Genomic DNA, 27,198 nt, shown 5'->3' with positions numbered 1-27,198 from the left:
TTGTGAGTGTGAAAATGTTTTATTACAATTAATAACACCTAAAAAAACAAATTACATCATGTTTAGACTAAGATAAGTTGCTCAAAAGTAACTATGTCTAGAAACGCAGTGCCTAGCGCTGCACAAACTCCTAAACTTACAGAACTACAAAAACGCAGTGCAACACTTGATGGTTGAGATGCTTCCGATCGGTTCCTGAGCTGATTGATAGCTCCAACACCTGCAAATAAACCTGCATATGGACACCTTCCCCTTTATAAGCTTTCCTTTACCATACAAAACCTCAAACTCTGACAAATCCTCATGTAGCCAAAAATGCAGCGCCTGTCTCAGAAGCACAACACCATCTTCTTTTTATAGTTTAAGTGGTCAAGGATGTTTGTAGACAAGTTTCACCCACTTATGATGATGTTGACACTGTAATGACCATGCTATATACCCCATTCCATCATCCTTTGACCAAAAATGTAAAATGTCCAACTTCACATCAAAAACCCTAATGCTAGCTAGGGCACAAAATGCTACAAAGCTGCTTCTTCAAAATAGCTTCAGAGTTCTGACTAGATGTGGCCACTAGGGGAAATTTGTGCAAAACAATATCACCTAGAACCCCAACCCTATAAACAAGCATACTTTTTAGGTAAAATCCAAAAAACAAAACTGTGTTACTTCACCCCTTCCAACATTCAGATTTTGGCTGCCTCAACCAATAGGTCTAATATTCCCCTATATTTCTCTTGCAATTCCTTTAACCTTTGTTTGGTGGCTCTTAGTTCTTTCCTCAATAGGTTTCTCCTACATACATTCTTCATTTTCCTGTGAAGTGGAAGGGATCTTCTCAACATATATTTGACATCATTCATGGCTGGTTGATAGATGTTCATAAGATCACTCCATTTCATTCTCATCATTTCATCTTGTTGCTTGAGTTCAAAGATCTCTCTATGGGCCTCTTTCAGTTGTCTTATATGGTAATTGAATATACCATTTTTCTATCGTACCGGTTACTGTACATTGAAAAATATCAAAATTAATAGAGTCATCATTGAGGGAGTTTGAAGAACACCACAAATGATAAATCATCACGTGCTTGGATGGGTATTCTCTAGGACTTCCATTGAATTTAGGAATATCACTGGGAAACTTCATAGGAATAACTAACGACCAAGGAGATTGGGCTATAAGATCATTGATGAGCCTAGTCAGATCTAGTATTTCAATTGTTTCTACAAATCACAATTACCTGTTGAGGTTTGATGGAGGATACCCTAGATAAGATGGGATAGCTTGAGCAATAGGTATACGTGTCTTAGGATAGGGAGGATTTTCATAACCAATATACACATAACCTTAGTAAAGGTTGAAATGTATGAGTTTGGATTTTTTGATTGTAAAACATGTTATGACCTAAATCTACCTCAGGCTGAGAAAGGCAAGATCTAGGGTAACATCAAACCACGCTTAACCTGGTAGCTAGCCCTACTAGGTCGGAAGAGGACTCTCTCCTTGTCAATCTAAGGAAAAGATGGCCAATAAAGCTTGAGATGACTAATGTAAAGACTGATTTTAGGCTAGATATGTAAACTAAGGAGTTTGAATGAATTTAATTTTTTTTTTGCTGGCTCAATTGTGAAAGACAGATTTGGATCCAGGGAATGGACACAGTCTTGCAGAGATCTCTATGGGGCGAGGTAGGAAAATGGTCTAGTACTTCAAATTGAGTGAGATGGAGAGATTTTAGACTGGTGAGAAGTTGCAGAGGGCATGAAAGTCTCAAGGATCCTCTTCAAACAATTGAAAACATAAATAACTAAACAAACCATAGGTAGAGCACTGCAACTCCAATGAATTCTACCTTTATCCTTGTTTGATTTAGTTAAGATGAGCAAAGAGAGATGGTGGAATACATAAAACACATGTAAAATTGTAATTATAGAAGGAAACAGAATACCAAATCAAGTTTCCACAAGAATCCTGTAAAGTGCTGCAAACCCTGGTCTATTCCTTAGCCAAACTGCTGAAATGAGTGTACAATAATGCTCAAAGCATTCACAAGAGTCTAACCTTTACAAATGACTGAGAAAATAATAGATATAGGCATCAAACAACTCATGCTAGGCTTTAGGGGTCGAATTCATGAGTTTAGGAGCTGTTTCAACAAGATCTAAACTAAGAACTGAAAAGTAGGCAGTGGAACCGCATGCCTCTAAAACCTAGGAAGTTGATTCATTCAGTTGCAAACTACTTTTTCATGATGAATCTACCTCTATGAGTGAAAATTTAGCATAATTACATCAAAATCCATCAAGTCACATTAAATTACATCATTAGTTTGACTATTAGCAAGAGAAAAGTCAAATTGTGAAGAAACTAGGTGAAAAACAGAGTTTTTTGGCCAAAATGAGAAAATTTTATCCTGTGCACCGCACTCCTGATCTTGTGCGCCACACTACGTTGGATCTACTTTTGGAGGCCTTCCCATTCACCAGATTTTCTCCAAGTGGGCTCGTTGGAAAGGTTTGTCTATCTACTTTCCAGAACAAGTGGAATTTCTGAATTTGGTCTCAATTTGCCCCTCCAAATATGAGTTCTCCAAACATTGCTTCCTGTGTGTCCAAAAAGGGGCAGAAAGGTAATTTTTGAGGTGTTTTTTACCTTTTTGAAAGCTCAAAATCTATCAAAATTTCTTGGCCATGTGAGGGCATTCATATTTTTCCATGAGGAATCCAAAAATGCTGAGTTTTCCTCAAAATGAGGTCTCTAGAAAAAGCGCACACCAGGTGGCGCAGCGCACCAGGTAGAAAAACCTGTTTTTTAGGCCAAATTTTCAAAATTTGCAAAACATTTCCCAAATTTCTTGAAATTTGGGCTGAGTGTTCCTCATCAGGTGCTGTGTTGGGCTAAGGAAGCCTTAGCCAAGATCTGGAGTCTATCTTGCTCTTTTCTCTTCCTCGTGGCTTTCTTCAACTTGGCCTTCAAAATCTTGATTCTCGCTTTGCACACCATGTTTCTTGACAAGTAGTGGTATGCCATGTTCCTAAACATGTTTTTCTCTCTGTTGGCCTTCTCCAGCATATTCTCTAAGTGTGTGTTTGTCATTTCGAGCCAAGATTCACGATCAGCTTGAATTTCTTGTTCAAGTGTTGTCAACTTGGTTTTCCTCCTCTTGGCAGCTTGTCGTTTTGCCTTCATGTTTTTGAGCTCCATGATGGTTTGCTGATCCTCTAGCTACTTGTTCCTCTACTCCAAATAGTTGATTATCCACTTGGCTCTTTCCAGATTGAGAGACAAATGCTGAATGTCATCTCGCTGCTCTCGAATGATCTCTTTGAGCTTTGAGCTCAAATCGGTGTCATAATCCTGAATGAGGATGAAATTTTCCTTTTGACCTCCTAAAGGTCCCTCATCATGCAAGGGCTTCTTAACCTTGTCCTGTACCTGCTCTGCTGATGGAGGAAATGAGACCCCTTCCACCATAGGTGGAGATAGTACTCGTTTGCTGCTGCAAACAATCTCCTAGTGCCCTTTTGGTATGTGACAAACATTGGCACACTAGTGGTTTGTGTCTCATGAACCTCCTGCTGATGTGAAGGCTCTCCTGCCTCATGAAAAACTACCGAGGGAACTTGAGGACCTGTAAATACCTCATGCGAAATGAAATCATCCCATGACACATTCAGTAAACCAAGCTGATGCAAAACCACAATTTTGATTAGTGAAAAGTGATAGATGTTGTTATACTACTGATGATGAGGCTTACTTTGCACTAATGTGGTTATATTCTCAATATTTCGGCAAATGAAATAGGGGAGGTTCATCATCCTCACCCTAGTAAAGTGCATCAACAATCTGATATGATAGGTGTACAGACGAGAAAATCTGCCCTCACAGCTGAAATATTTAATTATGAGTTTCATCAAGGGAGAATATGTGTGATGTAGGCATCTGAATGGGAAGACTCTACTGATTTGTCTCTGAAAACCAGCCTTGATGTAAGGCTCATAATGATCTCTTTCTACCAGCTACCCCTTATGCCACTGCTCACCTACATTTGGAATATCGGTTGCTTGAGCAATAGTCTCAGGTGTCAAGGTGAATGTCACACCTGCCAAAGTGACTTGGCCATTATGAAGATGGAACATAAACAGTCTGGCCAGCTCATGGTGGTATTTGACTCTCTCCACCATCTCACAAAATTGATAACAAGATTGGTATTGGAATCATGTGACAGCAAGAGGACATGCCAAAAGCTCGGCAAGTGAAGTAGGCTCCTCCTGGTTATGTTTTCCACTCTTATGAGGCCTCCTTGGTGCATGAATTTCTCTAGAAGAGTCACTGACTGTTTCCTCATTTCTGTCATAGGAAGAATCTGACTCCATGTTTGCCAATGTTTGAGTTTTCTTAGATGAGTATGAAGAGATTTTATGGTGTCAATAGGTTTTTGCTACCAAAGATATGAATGTATGAGGGACTGTGGAGGGAATGTGTATGAGGGGTTTGGGAATGTTGCTGATAGGTTTTTAGGGAATAGAAGGGTTTAGGGGATGATATTTAGGGTTTGGGATAGCAATTAGGGTTTGGGGATATTTGACTAGGGTTTGGGATAGTGGGATTAGGGATTTAGGGTTAGTAGTTTAGGGATATGGGGAATATGGAATGGGTAAATATGAATGAAAAGGGAGGGAGAAAATGAAGTGAGGGAATGAAAATGGCAAGGGTGGGATTTAGCACCAAAAAATACAATATGTAAACCCTATGCAATTGTTTTAACAAGCAATGCAAGGAGCTATGGTTTCAATTTTTTCCCATTAAATCATCATAAAAACTAAGACAAACTCATTCATTGGCCATGAAGGAGTGTTAACTTACTTGGATAATGAGGAATTTAGCAATTTTGAACATTTGGAGGAAGTTGTGAGTGATTTTGAGTGCTGTAGTCCTATGCGCCGCGCCACCTCACAGGTGCGCTACGCTGTCTCGGTGCGTTGTAAATATACGCTGTGAAATACTGGTAGGTGTGCCACGCTGGATGTGTGTGCCGCGCTCTAACCCAGGTGTGCCGCGCCACTGATTTTCACCCTTCAAACATAAAATCTCTCTCTTGGCCTTTAAAAATTGAAATGCACTTGCTCTCTTCACTTTGTGGACACAAATGAGCCTCCTTTCATTTGAAAAAACTTTATATAGCCATGGCTTTTATTTTTTCATTCAAGAAAACCCACTTTCCTAATGTTTGATTTTCACTTGCTTTAAAAACTCTGTGTTTGAGCAGTTTGCTTTACTTTTTTCCTTTGATGGAATGAATGCTTTGATTTTTTGTTTCTTTTGTAGGTGGTGGAGTTGCAGAGACTTGGCAAAGTGACTAGCACTGCTCTGAAATTATTACATATGGAAAAAATGAAATTACATCAAATTTGTATATGAAACATAAAAAACTATGTTTTTCCTCAAAACAGGGTTTTGAGGAAAAATCAATCACTGAGAATGTGATAATGGAAATTATTGTTGCTGGGAATTTATTTGACCTCCTCATGCGCCTGCTAACCGTTATTGAGTGTTGACAAGACCTTATTGACAAAACCCTAGACCTAATGAGACCTAAAACCCTAAAAATGGCTTTTACAGATTTAAAGACAAAAAATGACTGCAGATGATCTAGATGTATGATCCAAATGGAAAATGGCATAAACCCATGGTACTCATCCACCCATATTGTTCATCGACCCGTGGAATTTACCCATGGTATTGTAAATGGCATTCGCCCGTGGTATTGTAAAATCCACCCATCGTATTCATTCACCCATGGAATTGACTCGTGGTATTGTAACTAAAAAATACTATAAGTAACAAGTCACATTTTGTAAAAGGACAGATTGTCTGCCACAATGTAGCCTTTACAGTTCAGAGGCATGTAGCTGCACATCTCTTCTCAGAGATAAGCTACCATCGCCCTAGCTGGTTTATCAAGCATTACTATTTTAAATAAAAGTTTCTTTGTGGTTTTGTTTATTGGGCATTCTCCTATTTTTCTTATGGAAATTCAAGTTTTTCAGATCTTGGGGGTCTCTACCCCAAGATCCATTTCAATCTTTCAGATCTTGGAGGCCTCCTCCCAAGATCTGGATTAGTGGTATCAGAGCAGGTTATAATTTCATGGGAATGAGGGTTTGATGCATATTTCAGTTTCAAAATTTTCAACAAACTTCAGGCATGTGCTACAACCTCCACAAAGCATTTTCTTGGGTCAAGCAGGAAGAAATTTTCTTTTTTCATTTTTTTGCAGGATTTTTTTTTGGGTGGCGACTTTGCAGATCAGATCTGAAATTTTTGTAGAAAATTTACAAAAACAAATACCATATCTAGATTCCTCTCAAAAAATCACCCAATTTCAAAAAAAAATGGGTCGTATCGGAGTTCGGATGTGGGAGATATCGCTGATTTAAAATCAGTTATTTTATCAGAATTTTTGTGACGTCAGAACTGTTGCAGCGCGAATCTGTGATCTCAGAGTATCCAGATAAGGATTTCCAACTCATGGGAAGATGAAAAATGATCCTTCTACTTCCAAAAATAGGTTATAATAAATATTCTAAGTTATATTGGCTGAATTATGTCCATTTTAATAATGTGCATTCGGAGCTGGTTCCATTAGAGATGTGCCCTCCCACTCCACTTATTAGACACCTACTTCACATTCATCAGTTTCAACATAGCAGCATTCGGCTTAGGTTATTTGGAGACGTGCCCTCCCACCCTAGGCTATGTAGGCACCTGCTACTTCATCAGCAACCAACATCATGGTTATGGGTCAACCGCATAAAATCCTTGTCATCGAAGTCCATTTGCTAGGCCACACACTATCAGAATCACAGTTGGTCACAAGCATTACAGGGTATCTCTATCCTCGGATCTTCGTTTATTAGGGTTTTGGGTTAACCACATAAAACCCTTATCTTCAGTGGCTCTTCATATTCAACAAAGGCTTCGCAGAAGGGAACTTTACGCAATGGGAACCATTGCTTCTTAAGGAGGGAGGAATGATCTGAATGGAAAATGGCATCAACCCATGGTACTCATCCACCCATATTTTTCATCGACCCATGGAATTTACCCATGGTATTGTAAATGGCATTCGCCCGTGGTATTGTAAAATCCACCCATGGTATTCATTCACCCATGGAATTGACCCATGGTATTGTAACTAAAAAATACTATAAGTAACAAATCACATTTTGTAAAAGGTTAGATTGTCCGCCACAATGTAGCCTTTACAGTTCAGAGGCATATAGCTGCACATCTCTTCTCAGAGATAAGCTACCATCGCCCTAGCTGGTTTATCAAGCATTACTATTTTAAATAAAAGTTTGTTTGTGGTTTTGTTTATTGGGAATTCTCCTATTTTTCTTATGGAAATTCAAGTTTTTTCAGATCTTGGGGGTCTCTACCCCAAGATCCATTTCAATATTTCAAATCTTGGGGGCCTCCTCCCAAGATCCGGATCAATGTATGAAAATGATCCAACAGGTAAATAACATGAGGGAAAATGTATAATATGCCACTACCATCAGATGATCCATGACCCTAATGGAATGCAGATGATCGAGTGAGACACCTAACATGCAATGCAACAAGAGAATTTGATCACCGATGGAGGGATGAAGATACTGACACTAACAAAACATTTGAGGGATACGTTGATACAGTTTATATTATTTCCATGTGGGATTTTTCATCATCCCAACATAAGGTTGGTTAGGTTGTTCTTGTGCCATACCATACAGACTCTGACCCATTTGAGTTTTAGGAATGGCCTATCCAAACTATTGTGATTGTAGGGTACCTTGAAAAGGTTGGCTATAAATGTCTTGAGATGTTCCAGATACCGACATAATAGGTTAATATAGATGTGAAACCTAAGATAGGTTGAGATAGAATTGGTTGAGATATAGGTTGTTGTACATGGATCTAAGATGTAGGTGGAACAGGTTGAGAGACTAAAGATGAAGCCACAACCGAACCAGGTTGTATAGGTGTGGTAGGTTGCCAAACATTAGCATCCATTCTCGAAGGTGGGGGGCTCATATGAGGTTGAGAAATAACTTTAGAGGATGGAAATGTCCCTACAATATGTTCCCCCCCCTACCGAAAAAGGAGGATAATACGGAGGAAACCACCCTCTAAGAGGAGGGTTCCCAAGAGGTGGATTGACCTATTGTAGGTGTCTATACCCACTAACATAAGGACCATCTTGTTGCAGAATTTTAGGTGTAGATGGAGGAATATGAGTAGACTTTGTAACGCTCATTAAAGAAGTGTTAGATGGAATTCTAGATGTAGATGACATGGCTGAGGTCCATGGACTAGATGTTGCACTAGAGAAGGTACTAGATAAATATTGGTAACTAGGCGAGACAAATGGGCCACCATACAAATTATCTCTGGTGATGTTTCAAACATGGATGAGGTTTCAACTTGGGTTGCCTCAGCCATGGTAGTAGGTACAGGTTGAGAAACCATACTAGATTCAGTCATGGTTATCTGTCCCAAATAATATTGTCAAGGGAAAGTGAAGGGTGAGTTGAAAGGAAAAGAACCAGACAAACTAGGTTGAAATGGATTATTAGGATAAGGAAAAGGATGGACCTGATAAAAATGAGCCCATACTTGAATAGGAGAGGACGACCGAGGCTCTTCCTATGGAATCTCTTTGATACTCACAAGAATAGGTGGAAATGGTTCACCGTAAAGTCCAAGATATATAATTTTAGGTTTAATATGAGACAGAGGAAAAGAAGAGGAAGGTCCTAAAGTAATAGTTGTACATAACTGAGGTACCTTAGGTTGTATAACATCAGGTTGTGTTGTCTCTGATTCAATATAGTCAGGTTAAATGACCTCAGGTAATAAGATTTTTGGTACTTCTGTTTCGACTGTGTTGGACTCACAAGGCAATGGAGAGGTAATACCAAGCTTTGTACTCACAGGAAAAGATGATTCTTTGGGATATATCTTGGATGGAGAACCAAAAGTAATAGCTCCTGAAGTACTAGATTCAGTAGTCAGCTCCTTCTTATGCTTCTGAAGATGGCCAGGAGTTGCCTTTGGTGGAAGAGGATGCATATTTTTCATTCTACGTGAACGAAAGAGTAAAGGGTTTTGTTCTTCCATGTCGGAATAATAATTTTTAACAATTAATACAAAAAAAAAATCAAAGAGGGTAAACTAGGAATAAAGGTTTACCAAGCAACTGTGAACTACAAATACAACCTTGGAGAACCAATGATTTATGTACGGGCAGACAATCTCCTCAAATGTTGTGTTCAGTGTATCACAGTGTACAAGGCGTCTGACTCAGTTACCTATGGTGAGGATAGCAACATATGGTGGACTTCTAAAATATACTCGATAGTGCATGGAAGTGTAGTCCATGTTAGTGTTGTCTAATGTGTAGCCGCATGATGAGAGCATTCCCATACACATTTAATGTGTGGAGAGACATCCAATATACCTAGAGGTATGTGGAGAATATTCTAATATGCTTACATATGTGGAATGGGATATCACCCCCAGAATGAAACACTAACAGAAAACGACAACTCCTATGTTTATAGATGCTAGAACACATATCTAGCCCAGACCTCTTGATGTTTGTGTTAATGTTACAAATTCTCCTTAAGATTGATTCAGTAAATTTTAAAGTTTATCTTGATTTAAGTTTCAATTTTCAAGGCTCACCACAAATTTCACCTGAATATACTAAAAATGAAAGCTAGCATGATGAAATGAAGCTTTTCTTTTCAATGAAAATCTATATATGGGAGGGAAGAGAACAAATAATATGGAACATAAAAGATGAAATAAACAATACGTGAAACAATTTCCCTAATTCAATTGTTCCTATTTTCAATTTCACACTCAAAACCTTAGATGTAATGCATGATGCATAAGATTTTTCTTTTCGATTCCACTTAATTTTTAGATGAAAAATAAGATATTTGTCTAATAACCGATAAAAGAAACTATTCAAAATGATGACTAAAACACCAATTCCTTCAAGTAATCCAATGATTAAGCAATCAATTTTCTCATGACCTAATTGATAAGAACGAAATAAAATCTAAAAAAAGTCTTATCAAAGGCACTAAAAACAAAAACAAAACAAGATGGAGGTTTCTAAGAGACCAAGACACACTTAGGGACATAAGGAGGACCAACTAGAACAAAGTTAATTAGAGAGAAACACATGAAAAGGAAATTTTTTGAGTGAAACAAGTGTCAGTTCAGGTGCAGATAGGCTACTAATGCTCTACAACATAGGTGCAAAGAGTGCTAGGGTGCACTCGAACACTTCGTCAGCCAACCAATGGGAGTTTTGATTAAGGAAAAGCCAATTTCTGACATAAAAAATCAAATGAAGCTCAATGAAAGGTCTTCCTAGTGTCAATTCATATTGAGTGGGGCATTGGAGGTCTATTCAAGAGGTGTAACAAGCGCTAAGGTCAAGGAAACAAATAAGGGAAATAAATCATCCCGAGTGGAGTCACTAATTTGTTATGCATAATTTACAATTTTGGACAAAAGTATCTTTCGTAGACCTACTGGACTGGTCTAGAACAACAAAAACAAAATAATATAAAGTTCTCGTTGGAGAAATTGGAAAATGGAAAGAGGTTTACTTGGGATTCGTCGCAAGCTCTTCTCTCCTCTTGGCCTGTAAGCTCCAATCATAGCTTCGATCACTATAATTAGAACCTACACATACAAGAAACCAAAAGCCAAATACCTACGACATCTATGTATTATTATCCAATCATTCTATTCAATGGACTAGTAAAGCATTGAAACATATTAATGTAAACATAACATAACACATATAGGAAAACGATATACTCTTTGTATTAATATGAAAAGGAGAGATTTTACAACCAAAATAGAAGTTTATCTTGTAGAGATCTTCTGAGCTTGAGTTTTCCTTCCTTGTCACAAAGCACACCTCAATTTCACCCTAATGCATGAAGATGATGACTCTCTTAGGTCCAAGGCAGTAGCATGAGGGCATGACCAGTCTCCAAAAGACAACCATGATGTTGTAGATGGCTATATATTTATAGGAGAGTGTGGTAGTTTAGGAATTATTATCCATTTCCTAATATATATTTGAGATCCACTTAGGAGGGGAGGATGAGTTCAAGGGATAAGTGTATAAATCTCCAAGGTAGGATCAGATAGGATTCAAAATTCATATCCAAGGTAAATGGTTGAAACAACACCTGAAATCTTATGGAAGAGGAAGCTTTAGGTTTTTTTTAATTTTCCTGAATTTCTAGAATTAGTGCATGCCCAACAAGGGAAAACCTGTTGTTGATCAACATTGGTGCAAAACTAGGCAACCTACTACTAAACGCATGTCTCTAAAGGGCTAGGGTGTGCTAGGCCTTAAAAGAACTAATTTGAGGGTTAAACCCATAAACTCAAGGATTTGGGAGAGTCATCCTTAAGGCTTGGCATAGGAATTATGAAAAGGTGTTCATGGATGTTGATTGATCTAGTTTGTAGGCCTATTGATGAGATGTGACAAAATGGTCTATAACAACCCACCAATCATGTTTTCTCTTTTCACATGAGGTTTTCATCAAATTCCATTATCAAAGACTCCACTTGCCTTCGTCTCTTCCAACACACCCTAACTGGAGTGGTTGTCAAATGGTATGTGGACCAACTGCATGTCTCTCATTCTACCTTTGTGACTCTCGCAAAAGATTTTCTTTCATATTTCTAGTTACATCTCCTATATGACATAAAAGTACTGAATGCTTGACCTATTTTATTCAAACTTCTGCCACCTTCCTTTCTGACCATGTACAAGAATGGCAGAGAAGGAGGATCATGTGTAGAGCTCTTGAGTATGAAGACCATGTATATATGGATTGGTTCTTAAGAAATTTTTTATGGCGTTGAATACCACCAACATACAGGGGATCTCCCTGATATAAGGTCCCAACTAGACCTCACACCATTTGGTGTAGGATTACCATCCTGAATACGACCCCATTCCCATTTACTTAAAGGTATGCCTTGGCTTTAGTTGTCAGCATGAGATAGAGGTGCAATATTTTAGACAAAGGGTCACCACAGAAATGAATGCAAGTTATTGACCAATTACATGGCGACTAACATAGTGAATACACTTGTGCAAGGAAGAGGAATGTGATGTGAGATCTGTTGAGTGTGGGGCCACATACCAGCGAGTTGTGCGATGATGAAAAAATATAAGGCTATAACCCACACCTTTTTTGCAACTTTTGTAAATATGTAGGGCATGATATTCATCATTTTCACGAACTAGAGTTAATGCATGAACACACTTTTGACTTGTTTTGGGAGCAGGGAACTAAAGTGATAGAGGCTATGACAATTGGATTCAACCAAAATGGGTATAACTAGGGTGGAAAGTACAATCAACGAGGTTGAGGACGAGGCATGGCGATTAAAGGAACTAGAGTAATTGGTAAGGGAAGAGGAGGATGTGGCCAAGGAAAAAGAAAATAGTTTGTTATAGTTGTGGGAAATAGGGGCATATGGCGCGAGACTACAATAAATCCTACTGCGGTTGCATCTATTGCAAATCATTAAACCATCTGACTAAGAACTGCCCATATTTGATGGCTAAGTGGCAGGAAAACAAGGGACCCAATGTGCAAATGATAGTTATTGAACCTCACAAGACCCAACAATGGGTTGGTGCAGTGACTTAGGGAGGTGTCAAGAAAGGATTAGATTATACAAAACCCTAGACATCACAACCATAATGGGTAAGGAGATCACCTAAACCACCTCTGAAATTCGACCTTTTTGAGGAGAAAACTTCATATAAGGAGGCCAGACAAGATATGGTTGTGTTGGAATGGGATAGGATGGAGGTTAGGTGCGAAGCATTCATCAAAGATATATGATGATGTGATAAGCAAATAGAAGTGGACAATAATCGATCTAGTTCAAATTCTACTGCAAAGTTGTTTAGAGTTGGAAAGAGATCCCCAAGCTCTGGAAACATTCAAGAAGATGGTGGAGCAGTGTGCTAATAGGCTTGAGGTGAAAATTGCATGAACTTCGCCATGCACAATAAACCAAGTGGTTCATAGGAAGAGAACCAGTCAATAGTTTCAATTTGGTGCACATATCAGGGAATACGAGATGGATAACATCATCTTCAAATTGGGGTCAGATGTAAATATCTTACCAAAAAGCATGTGGGAGATGATGGGGAAGCCAAAATCGACTTGGTCTCTAATTCGACTTCAGTTTGCGAACCAAATTTAGATATTTCTTGTTGGGTGAATGATAGGAGTGATGATAGACATTGACGGGGTGTCAAGCACCATATATTTTGAAGTCATTGAGATCATTGACGACAATGATCCATATCCTATTGTGTTAGGGATCGATTGGGGTTTTGATAACCAGGTAATTATTAATTTAAATAAAAGACAAATTATTTTTTAGGGTGGAGATATTTGAGTTATAACACCATTGGACCCATGTGAAGGAGATTGAGACGTCAAATTAGTTAGGGTTGAGATTTGTCAAGAGGAGCTAGATAACATTTATAATGTTACCGCTTGATGGGAAGAATATGTAAATCCCATAACTGGTGGAGTGATGAGCCGGTGTAACATTAGATATCTTGCCTTTGATTTAGAGGAAGCCTTGGAAAATTGGAAGAACCAACTGCATGAGGTTAGTATGTGGAGATGCACACACATCATGAGGATGGTGCGCTGGATAGGAAATGAGGTTCATAACCTACCTCACTTTGATGGGTTGACCTAAGAAGATATTTTTGTACAAGAATATGAGGAATAGATACATGAGTGTTAGAGGATTCCCACACTATCAATTGAATTGTATGCAACCCTGACCAGATGGTGAGTAACACATAAAGAACAAGTCACGAGATGGAAGATTGTAAGAAACTACTCAAGGTTACATTCAATACCAACTCTAAGGTCCCTTGGGATAGTTATTCATGCATGGACTGCCCCTAGACACACCTAAAGTAGTGTCTTGTAGCATGGACCAAGGGGAGTGCCACAGAAGGAGTGGGTGCATGAATTCATACACACTTGGGACACCATTCCAGCTAACTAGTATATTGAGTTGAAAGTACGCAAAGGAACACATGATTATAATGAAATGACACAAAATTTCAGGACCACATTTAGTTTTGAAGCTGAAGATCAAATGTTGGGTGAAGCATTAAAGGTGTTGTGACAAAATAAATTCACTACAAGGAAACACTAATGTTGGGGAACGGTCCATTATGCTCTTCACATTGACATCTATAGCAAGAGCGGGAGTTCTAAGAGTGCTACAACGTAGCGAAACAAGGAGAGGATGAAGATGATCCCCAAAATTGTAACACCTGTTATCACTCAGAATTTTCCTTAGAAGTTATTAGAAGAAGGAAGAGACTGAGGTAACCAAAAACCAATCTTTTAAGTATAGGCTCTAGCCAACCTATGACTCAGAGAGGGCTCTCTCTATAAAATTTAGCTTTGTTTTACTGGGATTTTAGGCTAGTTCTTAATGTTCAATGGGGTTTTGGTTTTGAATTGAAGTTTGGGCGGTGGAATTCTTGGAACATATGGATAGAGAAAGGTCTTTAAGCCATTGGGCTATGGAGTCAACAAATGGATAGTAGAACCAGATCAATTCATTAAAGGGAATGTTCACACGGTAGGCTAGCAAAGTGAAGTGCAAATCTTTAGGTCAAATGGGTGAAATGATCCTAACCAGGGTGAGAGAGCACTTAGGAATTCTCAGACCAGGGTTAAAATGAAGAACAGAGGATAATCATGAATAAAGGGAAATTAAGAATCCTTTACTATAGACCACAAGGAACTACCTAAACTAAGGAGCAATCAAGAATTCCTTAACTTAGATTAGTGAAGAAAACATTCAGTATGTATAACAGTCAAAACAGAGTGCAGCTAAGAAATTTCTGAGATATCATTCCATGCTATAGCATTCAGATTTTTAGAGATACAAGTAAGGTTGTGGAAAAACTTAAAGAAAAATAACATTGAATGTGAGAGAATACTTATTTGAACTTTTCTTTACACAAGAATCCAATGAAATATTTGATCTTTATTCCTTGATCCAGCTAGCTGATCCAGTGATTGATACAATAGAATTTCATACTTAAGAAGAAGAAGTCTATAGAAATGTTTCGGAATCCACCCTACATACTTCGATTGATGAAGTATTTATACAAAAAATTACTACAAAATATCTAAAAACAACTTGAGATTTAATCTAGGAAATACAAATATCTTCTTGCAAGAAGATAGAGACAGCTATTGAACTGTTTCATGCTGTCCTTTTTATTATGGTTGTGTTGGCCTTTATCGTTGAAGTGTAATCTTTTATGCTGGCTTGTTGTTGTAGTGTTTCACGCTGGAGTCTTCTTTAAATTTTACCTTTCAGCTGATACTCTTTGACCCTGATGTTTTGTTTTTACCTGTTTTACCTGGTCGTTCTGTTTTTACTGTGCATTAACTTTTTGCTATAAATTTATCACAGTAAATTAGTTATTGTCTCCCACCATTCTGCATTAAGTAATTTTACATTCATCATTCTCTTGTATATTTCATCAGCTTCAGTATATTTAGAAAAATTAGGCTTGGTGAGGAATAAATGCTTGATCTCATGCTCTAGGAAAAGCAAGTTTTCAAATGTTTTGTACAAAACTTTGCCTATTGGCAATGCTTTTATGGATGAAGTTCTTGCTTGTTCCTTTTCCAATTGTTGAGTCTGGTATCATAGTCCAACCGTATCATGAGTTTGTCATTGATAACCATAGGACTGGGCAAACCTTTCTCCCTCAAAATCTGGAATTTAGCCATGAACCTATCAATGGCTACTTGCATATTGTGGCACTTTTCTTCTAAGTTAAGCATAAGGTTCCTTTTGGAAAGGACCTTCCTTATTTCTAAAATGGTTGCAGTCCTATCTTCTATATTTAGCTCATGGAGCTCATATCTATTCTTGCTATTAAGAAAGTGGATGAGTCTATTGGCATCCTCTGGCTTATCTCCCAACTCCTCCTTCACTTTCTGGATAGCTTCTGTAGCTATCTTTACTAACTCTATTTGTTCAAAAATAACTTGAATTGAGGGCCAAATATCCTTGACGAAGTCAATGATATTGGCCCACAACATTTCCTTGGTTTGCCCTAGGGGTTTCTCCAGTGTCAAGTCTTTCTCTAAGATTTTAATCCTTTCACTCATCCTTTGGGCCTTTTGTGCTTCTTCCTTTTGTTTAAGTTGGGCAAGTTTGTAGTCAGTTTCCAAACTTGCCACCTTTTCTCTCAGCCTGTTCATTTATGTAGCCTGGATAGACATCTCTTCCATGGCTTTGACTAGTTCTGTTGCTTTCTCTCCTGATGCACCTGCTGCTGATGTAGGTTTTGTTGTTGTTGGCAAGGCTATTGCAAGTGGAGCTGTAGGTGCCAAAGATGCTGCTAGTGTGGATGGCACTGTTGTGGAGACTGTAGGGATAATATTTGTTGAAGAAGTGGCCACATCTTCTTATTTTAATTAGATTAAAGCATCCAATTCCTTTTCTGTCTCTTTTAGTTGATCGTTCAGCGTTAAGACTAAGTCCATGAGTTCTTCGTGCCCCTGCTGGGCTTCCAGGACTTCCAATGTTTATGGATGTTGCAGCTAAGTTGTTTTTAGATGTTTCTTCAATGCAACTATATCATCGTTCTTCTTTTTAATAAGCTATTCTATGGAATTTATATCCTTGGTATCATGTCCCAATTCAATCACTAAGTCCTCTAAGGACTTGATCGTGGTACCTTTGGCCTGTGAGGAGGCCTTCTCTAACTAAAATTGTGCTGAAATGTTGTTTACAGAGTTTTGTAGCTAGTGAGCAGTTATGGATTTACCTGTCAGGGTGGGGTATATCATTTCTCCAGCTTGTTTATGTAGTTCAACCTGGTCTATGGGATGGATATCCCTTACCAACACTTCAAAGTCTACCTTTTTGAAATCAGAGGTTGTCTTTGGCTGTTGATGCTATAGGTTTGATGAATGACATCTCTAGCTTCCCCTCTTTAATGTCGAAGGCTAACATTAGACTTTTTTTATTGGTAGGAGTCAACTTTAGATATTGAGCATAATTTTGGGCCTTAAGCCTCTCATTTCTTGCTTTGATTTCTTTGTATCTTTCCTTGATGTCCTAGTCCTTGTCAGCAGGCCTGCTAAATGAAGAGACTTCCACACTAAGCTACCTTTCCAACATATGAGTTTGTGATGTGGAAGGCTCTTGCATGCATTCAGATGGAGTGGTAGTCCTGCTTCTGTTTCCTTTTGTGTTTGTGACCTCAGCCAAGCCCTCTATATCCTCTTGTTCAAAGACAGGATCCATTTTCTGCCTTTTTTCTCGGCTTGTTTCTGGCTGAGTGTATCAGGTTTCTATTGATGATGTAGTGGCCTCCTCCCTACTTCTCTTTAGGTTCTTATCTTCATTTTGAGGAGTCTGCATAACTGGAGGGGTACTCATGGTTGTCTCTAGCTGGTCTCATTGCTCTGATACCTACAGGAAAGAACCCTCATCAAGTTGTCTTTCTAGATCAATGAGAGTATTCTCTATGTCTACCCTGGTGCTGTCTTGGTTCATTAGGGTACCTTCTACCCATTCTGTTTGGTTGGCATAGGCTTCTATTTTAGGTATGGGATGGTGAATGAAGGGTACTAGCTTGACCTTTTGTCTCTTCTTGGTAATGAATTCCAAAGAGTCATATCTCCAAACAAAACTCCTTTGAAACTTCATTCTCTACAGAATTAGGGCCTCTTTGCCTGCCTCTATGGAATTGCATATGAAGGGACCATATTGATCTTTTATTTTGAAAATGCCTCCTTAGGATTGAAAAAGTTTACTTCATCTGCATTGATTATTTGTCTATAGTATTCTAATGCAAAAACCTCATTGGGAGGTATCTTGGTAGCTTGTATGGTGCAAGAATGAAACCATATATTTTGATTACTGTATGGTTCTGATAAAGGTACCAATCACCCACTTTGGACTGCTTGGAAAGTTGGAGGACTCTCTTTATTTCTAGGCTTATCCTAAGTGGAGGATTACCAGTGAGTATAGTCATGATGGGATGTACAAAAGAATCTATAAAGTCTGAGAAAGTATATGGTGATCCAGACTCATGAAAAAGTGGGGTCCAAAAGATTATAGATCTGGGTTGGCCCTTGGTGTCAAGCTTCTGAAGGGTAAATGGGAACTTATCATGTTGATAATACAAGAACATATGATATAATACTGATGAATAGTTGAAAACTCTTTCATTGCTTATTCTAAGGAATTGTTCATGCATCCTATCAACTATAAATTGGGCATAGTCATAAATGACAGCAGGAGATTGTCCTGGAGTGTTGATGGACATGAAGGCAAGGATTAACTCGTCAATGTATTCACTAGTGGTGTACCCCAAAAAACAGGATATCATGGCTACAATGTTTTGTCCCCATGGGGAAAAAATAGTAGCTACATATGGAGGGGAATCCTTAGGGATGTGTTTTTCTTCTCTTATGAAGGTTTGGAACAATTGGGCCAATTTTGTTGAACTAAGCTTGGGATATTGGTCCAATAGGTCTCCAATTGAGAGGGGAGTTAGGTTTGGCCCTGGTTGGAGTTGCAAAATTTCATTTATGGACTTAGCTGTGATGGTGAAGAGGACCTTATGGTCATAGACATTATGTTTTTGTGGCTGGGGACGTAGCATGCATAACACATATGGACAATTTTTGGAAATATGTGAACTTGGGGGAACTGGTACTTGGGAAAATTTGACTCCCATAGGCCAATTTCATCAGCATGGATAAGGTATATGTCCATACTTTGGCAATGTACTTTGAGCAGGGGCTCTATTGTAGTGGTATCTTTTATTTGGAAATATTTATGAGCTAAAGGAAGGTGGTCCAGGTCTAAGTGAGGTGTAGAGATGGGCCTTACGTCCATTGCAACTGGGGGAGCCATATTCAGTTCTTGTGGATTTGAGTGTGGTAGGTAATTCAAAGTTTTTAGGGCAATGACGGTTTTGCAGATTGGTTATGGCTTAGAGTGTAAAAATCAAATTAAATTTGATGTTTTTTCACTTAATTAACAATGTTACGAGGGTGAATTTACTTGGAATTTGACAATGAAGTTGGTTTTCCACGGTTAAATACTTGGAATTAGGCCAAATTGACTATAAATGGTGGTTGATGGAGGCTACAGAGGTCCGTACAGTTCTAGTGCGAACAGATGAATGAGCTGGGCTGTCTGCAGCATTTCTGGAGCAATGGTGGAGGTTTGTGAGCAAATTTGCCGTTTGCAGGGGCACAATAGCTTTCTAAGTTCTCAGATGGAAAATGTGCAAAAAGAGTGAAAAGAGGGGTAATTGGGCTTATATAGGAAAATCGTTGATTTTGGCGGGTTCATTAATTGATGAACAGTGGGCAGTTTTTTTCGTTATATGGGAAGGTGGTTTAATGGGGGCATTACACCGCTTTTGAGAGGGAAGTGGTTTTCGGGAGAGGTCGCCCGATTCCATTCATCGTTTGACACGTAGAAATAGGGGTCGGGAGGAAAACCACCTTATTAGGCGGGTAAAGGGCAGACATCAGGCCAGGTCAATTCGGACTTGGGCTATTGGATGTGGGGAAAGGACGATCAACTGTGGCCGGGAGATGAAGTCGCACGGTGATTTACACATAACGTTTGCGGAGGGCCTATGGGTCTAATCACCGATTTTATAGGATTAGATTAACACTTAATCTCATCGGGGTGCCTTAATACAGGATTAAGGACTGTGGGCAGGATTTAAATATTTTTTTTGGGATATGGGGTAATCATATAGTTTATAACTAAACTAAGGGGATGGGTTATTTTATATAAATGGGTTAAATATATACAGGTTAATGGGTTTTTTGGGGATTTTATATATTTAATCAAAAAAGTTAATACGAGGTGAAATGAGCAGAAGGGGTGTTGTACTTAGGTATATGCACATTATGTGCTTTCCATACACTTAGTACTTAGGATAAATGCATTTGATGGGTTTTTTGCATAAAATATGTTTATCATGGGGTTTTCCTAGGCAAAAAGAATTTTAACCTTAGGAAAAGGGGTTTTGTGAGGGGGATGAATGAATTGGAAGGGAATTTAACACCTTTCCTTCTTAAGTCATCAAGCCGAGGTTCCGGTCCCACCAGAAGTCAGAGAAATGATATGAGCCTCTTTGACTTAAAGAACTATAGTTTTATTTATGAAAGGAAAATTACTGAGTGTTATAGGGGTTAAAATGAATGATGGTGGTGTTAAATAAACCATATTGTGAACCATTGTTTTTACTTTGTCCACTACTTACACATTTTTGAAATTTGTATTTAAGATAATGACATAAGTGTTTTTGCATAATCGCATGATATTTCTGCAACCTTTCTACTACTTACCCACTTACTCATCCTACCATTTTTTCTTCACTTTATTAGGGTGCGTTTAGGCTAGAAAACCCTTATCAATATTTTCCCTTTCTTTACAAAGTAAACTATCTAATTCTAACCTTATATCATGCAAGGGCTCAGATTAACCTAACGAGCTCCTTTTATTTACTCTATCTATCTAATGATTTGCCAAGATTATACTATTTGGTCAGATTTTATTCTCTAACTATAAACATAAAATTTAAAACATGAAATAGCCAAGTTTAAACATTTTGACTATCATGGATTGTGGCATGAGTAACAAGCTTCACACACTCATTTATTATGCATAAAAAGTAAATAGTAGTGGCATTTTGACTTGCACACTTTCATGGTCTCTTTTTATCTTTTGGCGTTCATATATTTTCATTTTTTGACCTTTTTCATTCTTTTTGTCCATTGATTATACTTTTAGGACATACCCTCTTTACATTTTTCTATTTTTTAATATGGAAAACATTTGCAAAAAGCAAATGTGTGTACAATATTACAAGTTTTCACCATAGTCATTCAAAATTATGACTCCTATTGGTATAGGAACCTAACAACACCCTCCTCCCACACCTACCCAAGTTACTGACCTACTAGGGTAAAAATGTGATAAAGAGTAACTATTATATGATTCAGCCTCCTAGATCACCTTAAGGAAGTGGAATCGACAAACCAAACACCTTAATAACTTACCTATTAGGTGCTACAGGACCACTAATGGCTAGACCACTCTTCTAGGTGCCCAAACCTTGAGTTAAACATCTTTTTTTTTAGTTTCGTAATATTCCAGAGGGTGGCACTACACTGCTTGATTTCGACTGAAACCCTCTAGTCGCACGCATGATGCCTACAAGGGAGCGATTGTAGTATTTTTCACCCATTTTTATGCTTTGACCTCGGGATTTAAGACACTTTTAAGGCTAGGATCCATAACTCTGCCTAGAACTTAATGAAATTTTTTAGAACCATGAATGACACAAGGACAACTCCTTCCATAAAAATCTTAGACAATAACTTGACCTAAAAATGCCTATCCATGACAGTTATTTTGTCAAACATATCATGAACATGAAATCTACATGTCATAAATACACATATGAACATATGGGTCTCATACTTATCTGAGAATCATCAAGAAGGTGTAATTCCATCTCATATTAGCTAAAATAACATCTATTATTTTATGCATTCAATAACCAATCACATATTCATCAAACATGTGGAGAGCCATAAACAATATACAACATATAAACCACTACTAACCAACATATAAACCATGGAAACTCCACCATCATGTCACCATCATAATCAATACATATGCTCATAGATCACAATAGAAAATACCTCTTCTTAATATATGAAAATGCCAACCAAGTTAGGGACTTCCATGTAGCACCCTACCATAGACTAGGTTGAACCAAATAATTTTTTCAACCAGTCACCCCCGTGCCATATTCCAAGCATGAATGTGGGATCTTGTGGAATAAACCAAGCAAAACCAAAACAAGGCTTCTAGAGGCCAATCCACCTCAACCCTCAACCAATGATTCCACTTCATGGTCGGCATCACTAACTATGACCATATTGGTCTCTACCCAGGTCGTTTAGGGCTCTAAAGAGTTTGTTCCAACCAAGGATTCTAGTACTAGTAACTCAACCCACACTTGTTGTCGGGTTCCAGAGAGTTTTTCCAACTAGGCCTTTGAGGACTAGTAACTCAACCTTTGGAGCATTTTTACAACCAAGGCTTCTAGAACTAGTAACTCAACCCCAGCTGTTACAGGGCTTCCAGAGCGTTTGTCCAACCAAGTCTCCGAGAACTAGTAACTCAACCCACAACTAAGGAACATGAGCACCAACCATAAATAAAAGATAAACCCACAAGACCATTACTATCTAGGAAATGAAAAAGCTAGGGAAAACCTTTATCAATCTAGGAAATCCTCAATTTCAATGATAGACCACAACCAAGAAACCACATGCATGTGACATTCATGCCAAAAATAGCAAGGAAATTATACATGCAACTCGGTATCTACAAGAAAAACCTATTGTAGTTGTTGATCTCGATGTCCCATTGTGCTTTCCTACTTTTCCTTTACCTTCTTGTTCCAAATCATAAGTATGCCACACTCCTCCAAGAGTGCTCCAAGAAAACTCCATTTCGAAGAGTATGAGAGAGAATATAATGAGAGCTCCAAAAATTGAATTCACAAAATTTAACACTAAAAACAACTTGTGAACTCATCCTCAAAAGAATTTTTATTAATGAGGCCTCTATTTTCTTCATTTTCCATTATCTTCCTTCATTTTCCTCCTCACATGAAACCTGTGACCTTTCACCTTCATTTTCTCCTAATTTCCATTATTTTCATAAATAAATGACAAATAATGCCTCTTTCCTTTCCATTTCCTTTCCCAATTTCCTTTAGCCATAATGAACCAAATGGACACCCACTAGGATGTTTTTCCCACCATTCATCCTAATTTTTAACTGGGGTTGTTATAGAACCCTACCCCTTGGGGGAACATTGTCCTCGATGTCCAATGATACCTACAACCAGCAAGCGCACTAGAAAGAAAAACATACTGCCCATGGAGCTTTATAACACAACTTGTTGCAATATTCACAATGACATCTGCTGAAATCCATGACAACATGCTGCATACTAGATCTTTATAACATAGCTCATTTCGGTATTTACAACAACAAATGCATATACTTATGCACATTTTATTCAACCAACAAATATGCATACTACCTATGGAGATTTATAAATCCATCTCAATACAATATTTACAATAATATACACATATACACATATGCACATTTACTTTAACCAACAAATAAAAGGATATGATGCCCATATTAATCAACAAGGGAATCCAGAGGCTCACACCTCCACCCTCAAAAGTAGTACCAGGATTCACCTCCTTCTCAAGAAGTCCATAATCCACTTCCAAAATCAAATCTTCATCCAATTTCCAGTGTTATGATCCTACGCTACTTGTCTGTTAGTGAATAGTTACCGACTCATTGTTCCATGGCACACTCCCAATATGCATCTAATTCCATATGGAAATTCTAATTGAATAAAACAAATCCATCCCTAACCTTTTGTTATCCTCTACACAGTCATATAGGTAATCCGGTCACCCCCTTCCATGTAGTCACATGCCTTATAGGTTCCACAGGCATCCCCTTCTCTTCTACATAGTCCCTTGGGCAACCCTTCCCTTGGTAAGGTTTCCTCACATCGGCAGGTCCAAAAAACCAAGGCATATTCCTGCCTCAAAATCGTCATACTGATCATAGAATTCTCATGGTAATCAAAGGACACTATTGGGTAAAAATGTCCCACAATGGGTGATGAGCCTCGGTATTGCAACAAGAATGTTGCAACTCCCAAGGCTACCAACTTTAATTATCAACCTGAGGTTTGTACAAACTTAAGAGGTATCAAGACTATATGTTCAGCATACAATGTGTCCTTCCTTTGTTGTCATGATGTAATGGAGTGCATGTACTGAAGTCAAATCCTAAACTAATTGCAAAAAATGAAATGTTCGAAATGGAACCTTAACCTATTGCAAGAAAGAAAGTACAAGGAAAGAAACCTATTCTAATTGCATAAAGATCATGAATTAAATGTGAAAGAAACCTAGCTTAACCCTATTTATCACATGTGATGATTTAAACTAACTGAGCATGAAATCTGATCTAGAGAGTACTAACTTCTGTGTGCATGTGTAAATATAAAAGAACTCATTTTTTAAATCTTTTTGCTTTATAAATGCAAATGCTAATATTTCCTTGACATCTAGCAGGGGAGGCAAGTCTGAAGCAAGATGGTTAAAATGGGCTTGATGGCATGGAGGTCAAGTAGAGGCCTAATCCCAACTTCAATGATTATTTTTCTCAATTTGGGCTCAAAATAGGCTTTCCTATAGGATGCTATAGGATTTCCTACAAGATCCCCTAATTTACTACAAGATGTTACAAATTTACTATAAGAAATTATAATTCATGGAATGACCAAGAAAATAAAATCCAAATTGGATGGGACAAATTTTTTTATTAACTAGGATGTCTTAGGTCCCCATTCCAAGTGGAATCACTCAAAAAGACTGTTGAGTGTAGGAACTGTACTTAAGCAAGCTCCTTCAACACTTAATTGTCAACCCGGGGGTTTCGTAAAATTAGAGACGAAGCAAAATGCCAAAAGTGGTATGAACTTTTCCTATTTATATTCCTACTTCTCAACTAGAACTTTGCAGAATTAAACAGAAAAATCTCAAAGGAAATTAACACCAAAGTAATTATAGGGCTGGAATGTAAAAGAATGCATTTGTGAAGAAATCAAATGAAGGAACTTTGACACAGCTATAAAAAATCTTAATTTCTGAAGTGAAACTCTATGTTTATCCTCAGTATAGGTGATGACAGTTTAACAAGTGGTCCCTTGAAAATATCTGCCTTCTAAATGATTTTCCTTCTCACACTAAGTGGTCGTTCCTGTACTCTTGCACTAGTGCAGGTACAAAACTTATGTGAGAAGTATAACTTGCACTTATACTAAAGACTTATATTTCCCTGTAGGGGCTCTAAGCCTCAAGGCTTGGAGCACTCTATTCCTATAACAAGACACTAGTCCTCATACCAAAACAAAGCTTCCTACACCAAATATTCCAATTTTCTTTTGGGAAAATAAAAGAGCATGTTAACTATAAAAAAAAAGAATTGAAAGTGCGAGTAGAATCTGAAATAATATTACACACGAAAAGAATGTTTTAACTGAATTAATCTCAAAAACAGAAATAAACTCTTATGATGAAAGTAAGGAAAACTTTCTTCAGTCAAAGGGGTTTTGCATGTAAACATATATAACTCGAAATGGTTCACTATAATATTCCAGATTAATTCTAGTCTTTTTCCTTAATTCGTGAAGTGAAAATACAAATTGAGATATGCAGCAATGCCCTTTTCTATTTCCTTAAGTTATCCTTAATCTTCAAGAATTTGAATTTTAGTATTAGCGATGCCTTCTTCAGATGATAAACGCTTGCTTCACAGAAATGGATTAAATCATGTAAAAGGAAAAGAATGAAACATTTGTTGTAAATGAACTAGTGAACCAGGCAAGATCCTACATGCACTAGAGCAGGAAGGATTTCATCTGCACGATCCAAGAGAAAGAAAACCAACAAAAACATTATATGAAGCAATTTAATGTAACTTTCACACAACAGATTCGTTCACTCTTGACTGTTTTAATGAAATAAATCAAAATTCATAGGCAAGCACGAAATCAAGGTTCATACCACGCTTCTATAAATAAATAAAGTTAACAGACTTTTAAGATAACAAAGAAAGAGGGTAAATGAATTGGGTTGGCTAGGCCCTAGCCAACCATCTCGTTTCCCGTTTTAGGAAACAAAAACCTTCAGCACGTTATCAACACATCAATGAAGAATTATAACATAGAATGAGAAAATCATGGTGTGGTTCCTTGTATTAATTATGATTAGCAAATATACATTTGAGCTCGAGTCTAGCCTAGAACAAGGGCAACAACGAAATTACAACGATCTTCTATTGCTATTGCTTTCTAGCTTATTTATATATGAAATCTACATTTTATACAACCCTTTGGCCTATGGCCATAACCAAAAATTATAGTTGTTCCAAATCAAGCCTTCTGGCTGAAACAAAATAACAACCAAAATTACAAAATTAAGCCAATGGTTATAATAAGGTGCGAACTATTCGTGGCCGTAGACTAATCCTCGGCCATATTCCTAATTGTCCTTCACTTTGAGTTCAACTTCGTATGACCGCAACTGAACTGGACGACATGGACCAATATCCCCACTTGAAGTGATCAAACTGTTACAGAGATCACGGAACAAATAGTTGTTAGCGATGCAATAATCTACCTGCACTAGATCAAGCTAGCATAACGATTAATACTTTAACTTATCAAATACTTTAGGAAAGTAAATATAAGTTACAAGAAATATTTAAAGGCATGAAATATATTTAAAATGATTAATTAAGCACCTAATAATCCTTAAACATGAAATATGAAGTTTATGTAGGAATAGATAGTATTCTTAGACTAGTGCGGCAATGAGGAGGTTTATGTAGAAAAACAAAGGTTAATGATTGTGGTTTTGTGATAGGAAGGGGATAAAAATGGGGCATTTTGGCCTACCAACATCCTCCCATCCCTAAGCTGTTGTGTGTCCTCAAACAACCTTTAGCTGCTGCAAAAATCTTCACATAGGAAGCCATCTTTCAATCCTGCACTTGGATACTGATTCCTGCCTTCACTACCTTCGTCTTCTTTCCTCGGGCTTTCTTAAGTTGTTTGGTCACTTTCTTGAGGCACTTGTAGCATTTAGAAGCCTGAAACTTCCATATCTTCACTTGATGTTTCTGTTCTTTGACCTATTCTTGCAACTCTATCTTGCCTTGCTTCTGCCAGGTCTGCTCCTTCATGACTTGGTTTAATGCCTCCAAGTTGTGAATTGTTGCTCGAGCTCTACAATCCAGTTATTGAGATAGAGGGTAGAGGTCTTTGTTTCCATCTTATTTAGTGCGAGCACTTTCTTTGCAACTGATTCAAAACATGTACCATTTTTGCCAAGATCAAAGTCATCTTGG

The 27,198-nt window shown here is 37.8% G+C and overlaps 1 pseudogene; it reads left to right on the top strand.

The window, feature by feature from the left end:
- Positions 1–27,198, top strand: part of LOC149173954 (putative pentatricopeptide repeat-containing protein At1g26500) — an 81,268-nt pseudogene that overhangs the window by 25,278 nt on the left and 28,792 nt on the right.

This window comes from Pinus tabuliformis, chromosome 4_1, assembly GCF_031772625.1.
Source record: "Pinus tabuliformis cultivar Carrire ecotype Pingquan chromosome 4_1, CPIR1, whole genome shotgun sequence".
Classification (NCBI taxonomy): Eukaryota; Viridiplantae; Streptophyta; class Pinopsida; order Pinales; family Pinaceae; genus Pinus; species Pinus tabuliformis.
The sequence above is the reverse complement of the archived record's forward strand: the minus strand, read 5'-3'. Positions and strand labels throughout refer to the sequence as shown.